Below are 13,438 nucleotides of genomic sequence, written 5' to 3' on the forward strand. Positions count from 1 at the left end.
ACATTGGGTTACACATACAATACTGCCTACTTTAAGTAACAAAAGCACATTATTCATCGTAGATCTCATTGAATGATATGTTTTGCTTATCTTGTAGTGCATTTGCGTTCTGTAGCAAGCATTTAGCAGAAACAATGGATACCTGGTCATTTACTGTGATGAATTAAAGAGGCAAAATGAAAATCTGACACAGAGCAGACAGTGATATTAAACTACGCTTAGTGTTGTTCTATTGCCACTCGGTTCTTTAAAAAAAAAGAAACGCTTGTAAGATTTCATTTTATTTCCAGCCCTTATCGGTCTTTAATATCCCCATGCATCACATATTGCACATTTTATACAAAGAACGTGTATACAATGTTAACTGCGGCTGTCATGAACCTCGCTGTATTTTAACTTTCAGGCATTCAATTTTATATCTGGTTCATGTATTATACGAATCCAATATTTCGTTTCTGGAATCTGTTGTCCTTGTTGGGTCACTGGTAAAATATATTGCTGAAATGGATTTGTGTGATGTCTCATCCTTAGCAAACTTCATATGGATGTTATTTTTATCATATTTATGTGAATAAATATCTGCCATTGAATTAATTAGAAAATGCATTCTTTAAATCTAATTTATAAAAGGGATTCTGAAAATTTAAAAATTTAAAAAAAATTAAAAAAAACTTACGTAACAGATGAATGCTCGTGGGTAGGGGTGGGATGGAGTTGAATAGCCTTTTCTCCTCTCTTTCTTTTCTCTATCCCATACTTTCCCTCTTCTCTGTCCCATATCTTTCTCATCTTCTCATTTCTCTCTGAGAAACCAAGCGTTTTAGCTGAATTTGTAAAACCAAGGATCTGCTCCTGACCACAACCCTAGATGCCACCTCTCAAAGAGCATCCAGCAAACTGCACAGTCACACAGATTAAGGGGCATTTACCGGGTATCTATATAAGAGCCAAGTTGCTCTGTAATACCAATATAACCCTAGCCAGACCTGCTGTTATTTGTTAGTGAATGATAGGGACACCAATAAACTCTTGCAGATGTCTTCTTATTGTGTTGTGGTAGACGTTCAGTTACACAGTGACCCACCATTAGTATCAGCTATCAGTATTATTATCAGCTAAATGTGTACATTTAATACTGCTACAATCGTATTGGTTGGTAGATGGATGTCATATGTTGTGCTAGAAAAAACATGATTGCAGTTGAGGACTTTAGCTTCTGGACCTATGAGAAGTGTTTTACGTCTTCAACTGAACAGTATAACGTGCAAGCCAATCTGATCACTTAATGGCCAAAATGTGGCCACTGAATCTGAAGACCAGGGCCGGACTGGGGATAACAAGGTGACCCTGGCAAATTAAAGCTGGCGGCCACCTAATGACGTAAGTGTGGCTGATGACTGGATATGAGTGGCCATGCATTACGTTTTTATGCCCATGTACTGTGCGGCCGTGCATATCCAGTCAGCTGCTGCCCACTTCAGCACCCGATCTGGTACAGCGTAATTTCAACCTCTATACATTGAGCCAGATGTTGACGGTAGTGTAGTATAACCCCTACTACTATATACTAAGCCAGACATTGACGTGGTTAGGCCTCTGCCGCTAAAAAAGCCTGCCTGTGCCACTGCTGCCTATTTAGCAGCATGTCTGTGCCACCGCTGCCCCTGAAGCAGCCTGCCTGTGCCACCGCTTCGTCTGAAGAGCCTGTCTATGCCCATGCTGCCCCTGAAGAAGCCTACCAGTGCCAAGCCTACCCCCTGAAACAGCCTGCCTGGGCCAAGTCTGCCTCTGAAACAGCCTGCCTGTGCCACCTCTGGCCCCAAATCAGCCTGCCTGTACCACATCTGCCACTGTAATTAGGCTGCCTGGGCCACCTCTGCCCCAATGGCGACCATGGCGAGGCCTGTTCTGAGTGGAACCTGTCCTGGGAAATGACTGTGTGGTCTTGCCCACTGTGCTGCAGCTCAGTTTCAGGGTCTTGGCAATCTTCCTATAGCCTAGGCCATGTATATGCAGAGAAACAATTCTTTTTTTCAGATCCTCAGAGAGGAAGCTCTTCGGTGCGGTCACAGTCCTGGGGTGAGTGTTCGGTGTTGCTGAATGCCTCGTGATTGAGGCATTTCAGCAACACCATTGACGTTTAGGAGGTGATCAGCTATTCATAGCGGACTTGAAGTGTTGTTATCAACAACATCAGAGATTCTTGAGATTTAAAAAGGAGAGCCTTTTAAAAGGAAAGCTATGGGGGAGTGCTGTCTCCTCCACTAAGGTGGATTGTAAGGAGATGTTGCCCCAGAAAACTGCAGAAGTTTTTCAAATGAGTGAAAACTGCTTCCACTAACACCACAAAAAAGAGTAAGGATCAGAACAAGGAGCAGCTGCCATTCATTGGTTGATGTCAGATGAGCTCAGTGCCGGGGCCCAATAGAGTCGCTTATACAGACCTTTACATTTGTATTTAAAGCAAAACTTTGATTTTTAACTACCGGTTTTGGATTTCTAATACATTTATCACTATTCAGCATTTCATTATAGGTAGCAATGATCTACATTTCATCTACAAAGGTAGCAATGATAAACATAATCTATTGCCACTGCTAGTCTGCCGATTCGAATAACTTTTTACCAATTAATTATTTTCTATAGTTTTGTTTTCTCAAATTCATTTTCCATGTTTGTCTGAGCTACTTCCACTGGAGGTCTATTTCAGGTATCTACTACCCATTCCATAAAGTATATTTTTTGACATTACCCTTCCGCAAGCTCTCTTCAGACAGAAGACCCACCGAGCCCACTTAACCAATCTTTACCAATGCGCTTTGGAAGAGGTCACAAATAAGGAAATCCTAGCAGCACCCATAAAAGAGGAAAAGATCTCACATTCCATAAATTACAGTTTCACATGTATATTTTTACTTTCAGTGCAAAGTTAATCCTTGTTTTTGTTTTTTCTTTCTGTATACTCTTGTTGTTTTATGGGATATACATATACCCTTAATTTAAAATTGTATACACTCCCATAGAAGAGACAGAGACCACTAAGTTCATCTTTACTTTGTTATTTTATTAAGAACTTTACTTGGTGCGTGAAGTGTAGAATTTGAACTTCTCAGGATGAGTTTCATTTTCTTGTGTTCCTTAAACACTATGATCCTAACACAGTCATTACTTGGTAACTTTGCACAATTTCAGATAGGAATATGATGGTGTATTGGCCTTCTGCTAAGTCTGACCCCTAAGGAACTCTACTTTTATTCTTTCCTTCCTTTGAATGTATGTAACTCATTGTATGGAATAGTATCACAATCCACTCAACACTGCTCTCAACCTTTATTTATCCTTTTAGTTGAAGAACTCAATAAGACTGGTCTAACATGATCTCTCTAAAGGAAATCCATACTGCCTCTTATCTCGTAAGTCAGTTTAGATAAACTTAGATATGTTCTACAAAGCTGATATGACCAATATTCCAAAACGTTTACTTCCCAGGTTATATGTTTGCTACTTGGCTTTGTGAGGGGCTTTATAAACAAAACCATCATCCCATCATTATCCAAATGTGTGAAAATGGCTAATATGGCAACTCTTGTTTCCACATCAGAAATATGGCTTTTTGGCTGCAAGTCTTCCATGAAGAGCACTTCTGACCAGACTTCTCTGGACAGTAGATGGGTGTACCAAATTTCCACTGTTTTCTGCCAATTGTTGATGGCACAGCCATGAAGGGAAGTAAGCATGACGTGTCTTTCATCAGCTGCACTTAGTTTCCTTTGCCATACACTGCGTCTATGGTCCTAAACTTTGCCTTTTCTTTGTGCTTCTTCAAAAGAATCAGAACATCTGAAACCCCTGTCTGCTTTGTAATTTCTGCCTAGGTGAAACCTCACTGATGCCATTTAACGACCTTGTGTCTTGTTGATGTGCTCAGTCCAGTCTTGCCATGGCGTATGTCTTTTGACATTAAACTGTGTTTGGCAAACTCACACTGTTAGTGAGTTTGGCTGTTCCTCACTGTTTTTTATTACTCCTTCACAGCTGTTTCTGTTTGTTAATAATTATGTTTCAATCTATATATAATAAATTGATGATCATTAGTTTGGTATCACTGTTTATTACATCACATGTATATTAAGTATAATTGTTTCTAAAATAATATGGTGTGTTTGCCTGGTGGATGCAATTTTTCCTTATTTCTTAACATGAAATAATTTAAAATATTGTAGCTGGGAACTGCTGATTTTTAATGGAATATTTTTATAGGCATACAGAGGCCCTTTATGACTAACATCACTCATGTGTTTCAATGGCACGTCGTGTTGGCTTATCCAAGTTAAAGTTTAAAAGTCTAACTGATTATCAGACTTTCTTTTACAACCATAGCTAGAAATGTCCTTGTTCTCCACAAAAGCAGCTAAGTGACCCCAAACGGCTGATCGGTAGTATATATATATATATTTATATATATATATATATATATTTATATATACTCACTGGCCACTTTATTAGCTAATAGCTAATCAGCCAATAACATGGCAGCAATTCAATGCATTTAGGCATGTAGACGTGGTCAAGACAACTTGCTGAAGTTCAAAGCGACCATCAGAGTGGGGAAGAAAGGAGAATTAACTTTGAACGTGGCAGGGTTGTCAGTATTTCAGAAACTGCTGATCTACTGGGTTTTTCATGCACAACCTTCTCTAGGGTTTTAAAGGGAATGGCTCGAAAAAGAGAAAATATCCAGAGTGCGGCAGTTGTGTGGATGAAAATGCCTTGTTGATGTCAGAGGACAGAGGAGAATGGGCAGACTGGTTTGAGGTGAAAGGCAGCAGTAACTGGTGAGTCTGTGCGAATTGAAGCCTCAGTTTCCTGTTCTTAGCTGACAGGAGTGGCCCGCGGTGTGGTCTTCTGCTGCTGTAGCCCATCTGCTTCAAGCTTTGACATGTTGTGCATTCAGAGATGGTATTCTACATACCTTGGTTGTAGTGAGTTGTTATTTGAGTGTGTGCGGTTTTCCTTTCTGTATTTTGTGTTCCTAATAAAGGTATGTGTGTTCCTGTGAACCTGTCAGCATTTCTTACTATGTCCCCCTTGACTCCCATCTCCTGCAGGATTGCTGATTTGGACCGGAAAGGCTACACCCTGTAGCTGGCTCACAGAAAGAGAAACCTGGCAACAAGGTCCACATACTAATCGGATCATGCGGTTCAGTTACATATATATTACATCCTATGACAGTTTGTGCTGATACTCTCTGTTGTTATGTTGCCCCAGATCTTTGATGATAATAGTTTCATTTTTGTCGACTCACATTGACAGACCTTTTTTATCACAATAACCAGGGAAGTACTAAAGGTTCTTGACCCTAGTATATTCCTAGTGTTGTTTATAATAGCATCGTTCATACCTGTTCCCTGCTGTAAAACTTTAAAAAGAATGTCCTAGATGTTACAAGTGATGGGATATTATCCAGTTAGGTTGGAGCCTTTTTATCAAGCTGATAAATTTGCTGCATAGAATAAAATGATTTAGCGTTTTTTTTCCCTCACTAATATTTTTCCTCGTCGTTGATAAAAGTTGGCCTCTGTGGCGCATTTCCTGGGGAATGTGATGAGAGGAACTCTAGAATTCAATCCATTTCACTCCTGACACAGCTTGTACATTTTTGGACTGCTGTGTTTTTATGCTTGACAATAAAAAAACATGTTTTTATAGAAGGAATTTTGCTCAGTGAACTAAGTATTTATCTAAGACAAACAGCATACTTTTTATCTGTATCTATGGTGTGTTGGTATCATTTATTTCTGTACTACTCCAAATGAATAAGGTGCTTTACATTATTACACGGCAGAAAAAAATCTGCCCAACAAGTTGGATCAGGCCTGGACTGGCCATCTAGCACACCAGGCAAATAGCCTGTAGACCACTGCAGATAGAGCCAAACTTACCTCACATTTTTTTAAATAATTTATTATATTTATTCATATGACAACACTGAAGAAATGACACTCTGTGAGTATACAGCCTGTATAACAGTGTACATTTGTTGTTCCCTTAAAAACGACTCAACACACAGCCATTAATGTCTAAACCTTGGCAACAAGAGTGAGTACACCCCTAAGTGGAAATGTCCACATTGGGCCAATTATTTCCAGCACTTCCTTAACCCTCTTGGACATGGAGTTCACCAGAGCTTCACAGGTTGCCACTGGTGTCCTCTTGCACTCCTCCATGATGACATCACGGAGCTGGTGGATGTTAGAGACCTTGTGCTCCCCCACCTTCCGTTTGAGGATGCCCCACAGATGCTCAATAGGGTTTAGGTCTGGAGACATGCTTGGCCAGTCCATCACCTTTACCCGCAGCTTCTTTAGCAAGGAAGTGGTCGTCTTGGAGGTGTGTTTGGGGTCATTATCATGTTGGAATACTGCCCTGTGGCCCAGTCTCCGAAGGATCATGCTCTGCTTCAGTATGTCACAGTACATGTTGGCATTCATGGTTCCCTCAATGAACTGTAGCTCCCCAGTGCCAGCAGCACTCATGCAGGCCCAGACCATGACACTCTCACCACCATGCTTGACTGTAGGCAAGACACCCTTGTCTTTGTACTCCTCACCTGGTTGCCGCCACACACGCTTGACACCATCTCAACCAAATAAGTTTATCTTGGTCTCATCGGACCACAGGACATGGTTCCAGTAATCCATGTCCTTAGTCTGCTTGTCATCAACAAACTGTTTGCAGGGTTTCTTGTGCATCATCTTTAGAAGAGGCTTCCTTCTGGGACTGTTCTGACCGGAACCTGTCCTGTGAAAGCGTTGTATGGTCTTGCCCACCGTGCTGCAGCTCAGTTTCAGGGTCTTGGCAAACTTCTTATAGTCTTGGACATTTCCACTTAGGGGTGTACTCACTTTTGTTGCCAAGGTTTAGACATTAATGGCTGTGTGTTGAGTTATTTTGAGGGGACAGCAAATTTACACTGGTATACAGGCTGTATTACTACATTGTAGCAGAGTGTCGTTTCTTCAGTGTTGTCACATGAAAAGATATAATAAAATATTTACAATATTTACAATATGTGAGGGGTGTACTCACTTTTGTGAGATACTGTACCTAGTGTACCCCGGTCACAAGTAAATGCTAAAGGGGTTTTCCCCTTGAGGTACAAGAGATGTAGAACTTGTGTTTGGAATGTTCTTACTTAAGCATAGACAAGCAAATCTGCTTTATCTATTTTCACATATATCACATGCTAAGAGCTATCCTGAAAGTTTACACTGGCTGTTGGTCCTCATACTCAACATCGGAATAACCATGCTATGGTTGGAGATATGTCCAGCTTTAAAATGAATGAGAATTTCCAATTTAAGGTCAGGTATTGGGAGTCAGACGTTGCGGGGCAGCTCACTGTAATTCTTTAACTTGGACTGTGATAATCACCACATTGGACATTTCTGACATTTTATGCCACCAATAAGTAGTGCCTTTAAAACAAGGCACAGCTACATTCAATTTCAGTTTCCGCAAATGAGCTTTGAGACACATTATGTATATCAATATGTATTGTAAACAACATCACTATAAGAATTAGATTTCCTGCATTTTATATTAAAATAAATAGAACTACTTCTTCAGCTCTTTATTACAACAACAGCAGAGCTTCAATACCTCACTTCTATGGACTTGGGAATGCTTTCCTGGAAATGAAATATAACATATGCTGATATGTATCGCAGCTGAACTCATATTCTTAACACTGCCTGGCCCTTCAAAGTCTTTTCTGTATGAATTAGCTTTTGATGTTGATTGACTGTTTTCCATCAGTGACTCACACAGGCTAGATTTTCAATACAAAATAAGTACCTGCATGGAACATAATGTTAAATGATGCACTTTTCAAAACGGTCTTTTACATTCAGTAAAAGATCTTATAGGGCAAGTCAATTTGCATACCAATGAACCAAGGAAGTAAGTGAAACCATAGTTGAGTGAGTGCCATACAGGGTTTTAATATGGGATCCTGCTCATTATTTATAAACCAGTATTATTGTAATAAAACTGGTTAATTCTGTGAGCCCAGCCAGTGATAAGCGTTGGGTATCGGCACATGTACATAAACCACATTAGTGCATTTTCCCCTTGTGGCTAGGACCAGCAAGTGGGAAGAAGTAAACCCCATCTTCATAGTGTTTCACGTAGAGACATTATTCAGCGGCATGCAACGGGTACTGAAAATCCCAATTTTCTAAGAAAATATTTTTTTTTTTACATTCTGAATGGCTGACTATCATTATCAGCACAGTGGCCTCAACAGTTAACTCTGGGGACAGAACACATTAACATGGAAGGGTAACTGTCACCATTTACCGTGACAAAATTCATTGACTCAAACTACCCATAAACTGTGTTTTTGTTTGTTAGTCAATGTAATTGTTTTGGAGGTATTTGATTTAAAAGAAAGGAACTATTTTACATCATAGGACCTGAGATCTGTAGAAGCCAGCATCTGGTTTGGCATATCTAATCAATTTCCTGTTCTGAAGTGTTCTCTCTCCTCCTCTCCACCTTCACAAAGGCTGACTAAATCAATCAATCAATCAGTAGCTTAAGAACAAGGGAAATAATAATCGTGCAGATCCTCACAGCAGTTAAGAGAGCTGTGTTAGCAGTATATATGGTATGCAGTATTTATCTGGTGCTTCCCCTGTAACTAAAACATGTGCACATACAGTAACATCGGACTCGGTCTAACACCCATTTAAGCTAACACCATACACTAAATCACTATACAGTAACATGCACACACGTCCATATAGTTACACATACTAGCAGCATATACTAACACACACTCAAACACCATAGTGTAACACGTACGCTCATGCTAACACCATACACAGGCAGACTATTGTCATACAGTAACACACATGATAACATCATACACACACACACACACAGATACATCATACACTAACAAAAACTCACACTAACACACCAAACACATTCACACACACACTCCCTCTCCCATCATCATTTCAGCCTCCCCTCCTTCTTACCTTCTTCTCCACAGCTCTACTACTGCAGGACCGCGGAACACGAGTTAGGTGACCCCGCAAGGTGTCTTGGTTACAGTGCACTTTGTTTACTGGCTGCCTCGGATAAAAGGGCTGATAATCAAGGGTTAACAATGGCTAATTCTTTGCAGACGGCAAAGAGAAGTGGCTTGGACCAGTAACTGGAGCTCAAGGCAACAAGGCAAAGAGAGGGCTGAGGGGAGAGAGAAGGGGTCCCAGAAAGGGATCAGGAGAGAAGTAGGGGGCTCAAGGAGGGGGCACAGGAAAAGCTAGATGGAGAAGGACAGGGGCACCGACAGTACTAGGGGAGAGAGCAGGAGCAGAGAAAAGGCTAGGTGGAAATGGACAGGGGGCACATACAGTACTGGGGGAGAGAGACAAAAATTATTTTGTCTCTCATGCTCATGTCTAGGAGTTATTTCCTGAGCTTCTCTGATTTGGAAATTTAGTGGACATTATCAGAACACATTTTTGTATATGACATGTGTCCACATATAGCCACTGGGTTGTCTAGAATCACAATAAGTAGGCAGCTTTTACGCCGTGACTGGATCTTTTACATGTCCATAATGTGGGTCCTCTATGCCTTTTCCTTTTGTTGATTATATATTGGTCAGAAGCATATTATGTGCATTCTGCAATCTCTTTAGACTCAAATTATTAATAGGCCATTTGCTGACTTACCATCTGGGCTGAATATTGCCAGCCCTCCCCCGAGCTCGTATTATGACTTTAGAGGACAGATTCAATTATCAGGTATCTACAGCCAAGCGACATTTGAGGGCAGAATCTGAGCTTTCCCACTGATCTTAAAAGCTGTAAACCAGGAATATACACACCTCAGCTCCCTAGTATCATAAAGCTAAACATGAGTTTGTCTTTGTGCATTTAATCACCGCTATCATATATATTATCATAAAAATGTCCTGTATCCTTTCAGGTTTTAAAGAATGTTTCCAAGACACACAGATTGAATCTTATTAATAATTCATAATGAAGCATTTTATTTTCATACATAACTTTGAATGGGGACTGTGTGATGTGTACTGACAAATCATCAAAGATAATACAAGTCACAAAAGGAAATAAACAGTTTTGGTGCAGTATTACATTGTTCTCAAACATGATTTAAAAGGGTCACAGGGGAGAAGATTGGGAAGCAGCATGTTGGAGTTTGCAGGATGAGTAGTCATACTCGCATCACTCATTAAAATAACCAAGGCAATCACTGTCTAAAACGCTTTTGGCAAATAGATTCACATTACAAGCCAATGCTATTACTCCTCTCATTATACACAAATACTTTAAGCAGTCAAGACGGAAAATATTACATCCTAAGAATGCTTTGCAACTATAATGAAAGTGTACAACGCTTCAAACGTTTAAGACTTATCTACTAAAAGTATGTAATTAAAAAAAAACCCACCAAATTGCTTTTGGAAGATCTTTACACGTTCATAATAGATAGAAAAGGAAATATGATGCTTTAGACTTCAAATCCCACAAAACTGTTTCTCCTTAAGCATTGCTTGGAATCGGAATTGCCAATGTAATAATTGTAAACTGAAAATACCTGTTGTCAATTAACTGCTTGTGTGCAGATATTGCCGTGCACAAAAAATAAAAGGGAAAGTAATGATCCAAGAGTTGGCAATACATTTGTTAAATAAACTGGGTTGTTAGATTTTAATGCTTAACTTGCTTGTTATTATGGGTATGAACACAAGGGGCTACAAGGAAAGAGAAACTGTGTGCAGTTGTGTGATAGATAGGAAAGAAGTGCAAATGTGCAAGGACTGGCCCTTAAATCAGAGAGTTGGAGCTAGCAATGTATGGGACTAGTCCCTAATAGACTTGAAAGAGAGTTTGGAAGTGGGCAGCATCTGGATGGGGAGAAGTCATGGCCAAACTACTACTTTTTGCCCGGAAGGCCCAGTAATGCACTATGCTGGGACGTCTGGGCCAAACCTGAAGAGCTTCTTCTAGCTATGGTAATGTCACTAACTATGCCCTTGTTCTCTTGTAACCAAACTCCCCTAATGAAAAAGTCCTGTTTTTGCTACCTAAAATGTTGGTATGCACAAACCTTGCAGGAAACATGGTATTTTTGCATCATAGATTCCAGAAGGAGGTACAAGCAGCACAGCAATTTAGGTCCTAGCCTTTCAAGGTGCGCTAGGGCCCCACTCTGCTGTCCTCTCTAATATCCTTTGTATACCAGTGACAGAGGAGCTGTACTTCTTCAACATAGGATCTGTTCGGGAAAATGACTTTTTTTATGGAAGCCACCATGGGTGTAAACTACCCATGTGCAAATGGGCAAAATACAATTCATTTTCAGTTTGTTTTTGGGTCATTTGTTTTGAGGCAACAAATTCTGTTTCCTGCCAATCCGTTTCAGATGAAATTAAGAAACAACGCTCAAGCTCTTCTCACTTGTTTCCAGACGCTCCAACATTCTGGTGGATGTTCACCAGGAGGTCATGTCTGCGGTGATGCGGACAAAGGAAGAAGAGAGAAAAGAGAGAAAAAAGAAGAACAAAAATATATGAGACACAGAAGTGGCACTCCAAGACATGGAAGCAAAAGTGGTCAGCAGCGAAGGTAGGGAGACATTCAGAAAATGAGAGAAAGTGGGAGTGAAATTTCAGACAAGAATTCAGAGCTTTTTGCTTTGTTTTTGTCCATTTCGTGGTGGTCTGGCTTTGCTTTCAGAGATTTGGTAATTTGCAATTTGTACAATTTGAAATGCACAAGCCTAGTATGAACTTGATGACCACAACAGGCAGGAGGCCTGCCCCATGAGCTGATACTGGGGCTGAAAAAAATTCCGCTATAGATGTGTGTGTTGGTGTATGTATATATGAATATATATACAGCCAAAAACATTTTGCTAAGCCCCTCCAGGGATTTACACTATGCTAGTTTTCCTTTTGTTTTGCAGATACAGGCTTTTTTTTGTAGCTCAATGCATTACACGTTTATGTGCTGTTATTTACTTTCCTGCAGGCATTTCTTCATATGACAGGCTCCAAAGCTCCAGAGGTTTTTAAAGTAATCTCCACAAAGTACATAATGTATTCATTCTCTTCAGACAAGAACACTTAAATGTACTATCCTATTCACCAAATATTTGTATAGATTTTAATGTAACTGTAAAGAGGGCAAATAAACACACTGTAATACTGCATACATAAGAAGTGGCCCACCATTAGGGTCTCTGCCCAAGGCCTACTAGTGCCTTAAAGTGGCCCATTCCCTTGGCTTATCATTAAGAACACTTGAAAAACACTATAGCCGCAACATTTCAGGTGTCCAAACTGGGACATCTTTGTTAGGAGTGATGGAGCCGTTGGGCAGAAGGAGGAGGACTAGGGTGGGATTTTCTGGGTACCTTGAATGGAGAGCCACCTTGCAGTACTCCACCTTGAGCTTCAGAGGCTCACAAAGTGGCTGTGTTGGAGAGGCTATTAAGGTATTAAGAGAAAAAGAGGATCTTCACAAAAAACATGATCGCCACTGCCTGCAAAAGCATGTAAACAACAGAAGTGGGCCCTGCTCTTGCAAGCTTACAGTCTAGACTAGAGCTACATTTGACCCTACAGGTGACTCTACATCTGTGGGCTGAAGTTGCCCCCCTTTCTGTTAACCCCATCCGACCAAAAACACTGGTATAAAGATCATAACTTACCTTTTTACGGGCCTATCCCGCAATAAGCCACAAAGTCATTGATCTTCATGTTTGGCTGAAACAAAAGGGCCATCAAAAAAATAAAAGAGCTTTAAAAAAAACTGAAGAATGGTTGCTATGTCCGTGGGAGCATGTATACCTACTCTTTTGCAACAGGGCCCCCAGTGTTTGGAAGCTTTATTGCAGAGGCATCCAAAAAAATAGTTAGGGGTTATAGGAAAGCAGACCCATATTCAAGGGGGGGGGGGGTGGCTGGGTTATGGCATTATAAAATAAATGTAAACAGGGGTGTGTGTGGCTGGGGGGTAATACACGTGGCAGTGGGGGCCTCTATAGAAAAGAGGGTGGTTGGGCATCACATTAACCAATAAAAAAGGTGTGGGACCATCAATACACAAGGCAGGGGGTTGGCTGGGGCGTCACATAAATCAATACACAAGGGTGTGTGGGCATAAATGCACAAAGGGGTTAATGCACAAGGTTGTGGGGGGACACATTAATCAATAGTGAAGGGGGCCTGGCTGGGGCATCAATACACAAGAAGGCAAAAATACAAAAGGGGCAGTTAATGACAAAGCAGTGTAGAAAATAATTTTTTTATGCTACAGTTTGGAAGATGTGTGTGTTTGTGTGTCGGTGTGGCAGAGCCTGTCCTGGTGTGTATGTTTGGGTGTGGCAA

The sequence above is a fragment of the Spea bombifrons genome, chromosome 4 (assembly GCF_027358695.1).
Source record: "Spea bombifrons isolate aSpeBom1 chromosome 4, aSpeBom1.2.pri, whole genome shotgun sequence".
NCBI lineage: Eukaryota > Metazoa > Chordata > Amphibia > Anura > Pelobatidae > Spea > Spea bombifrons.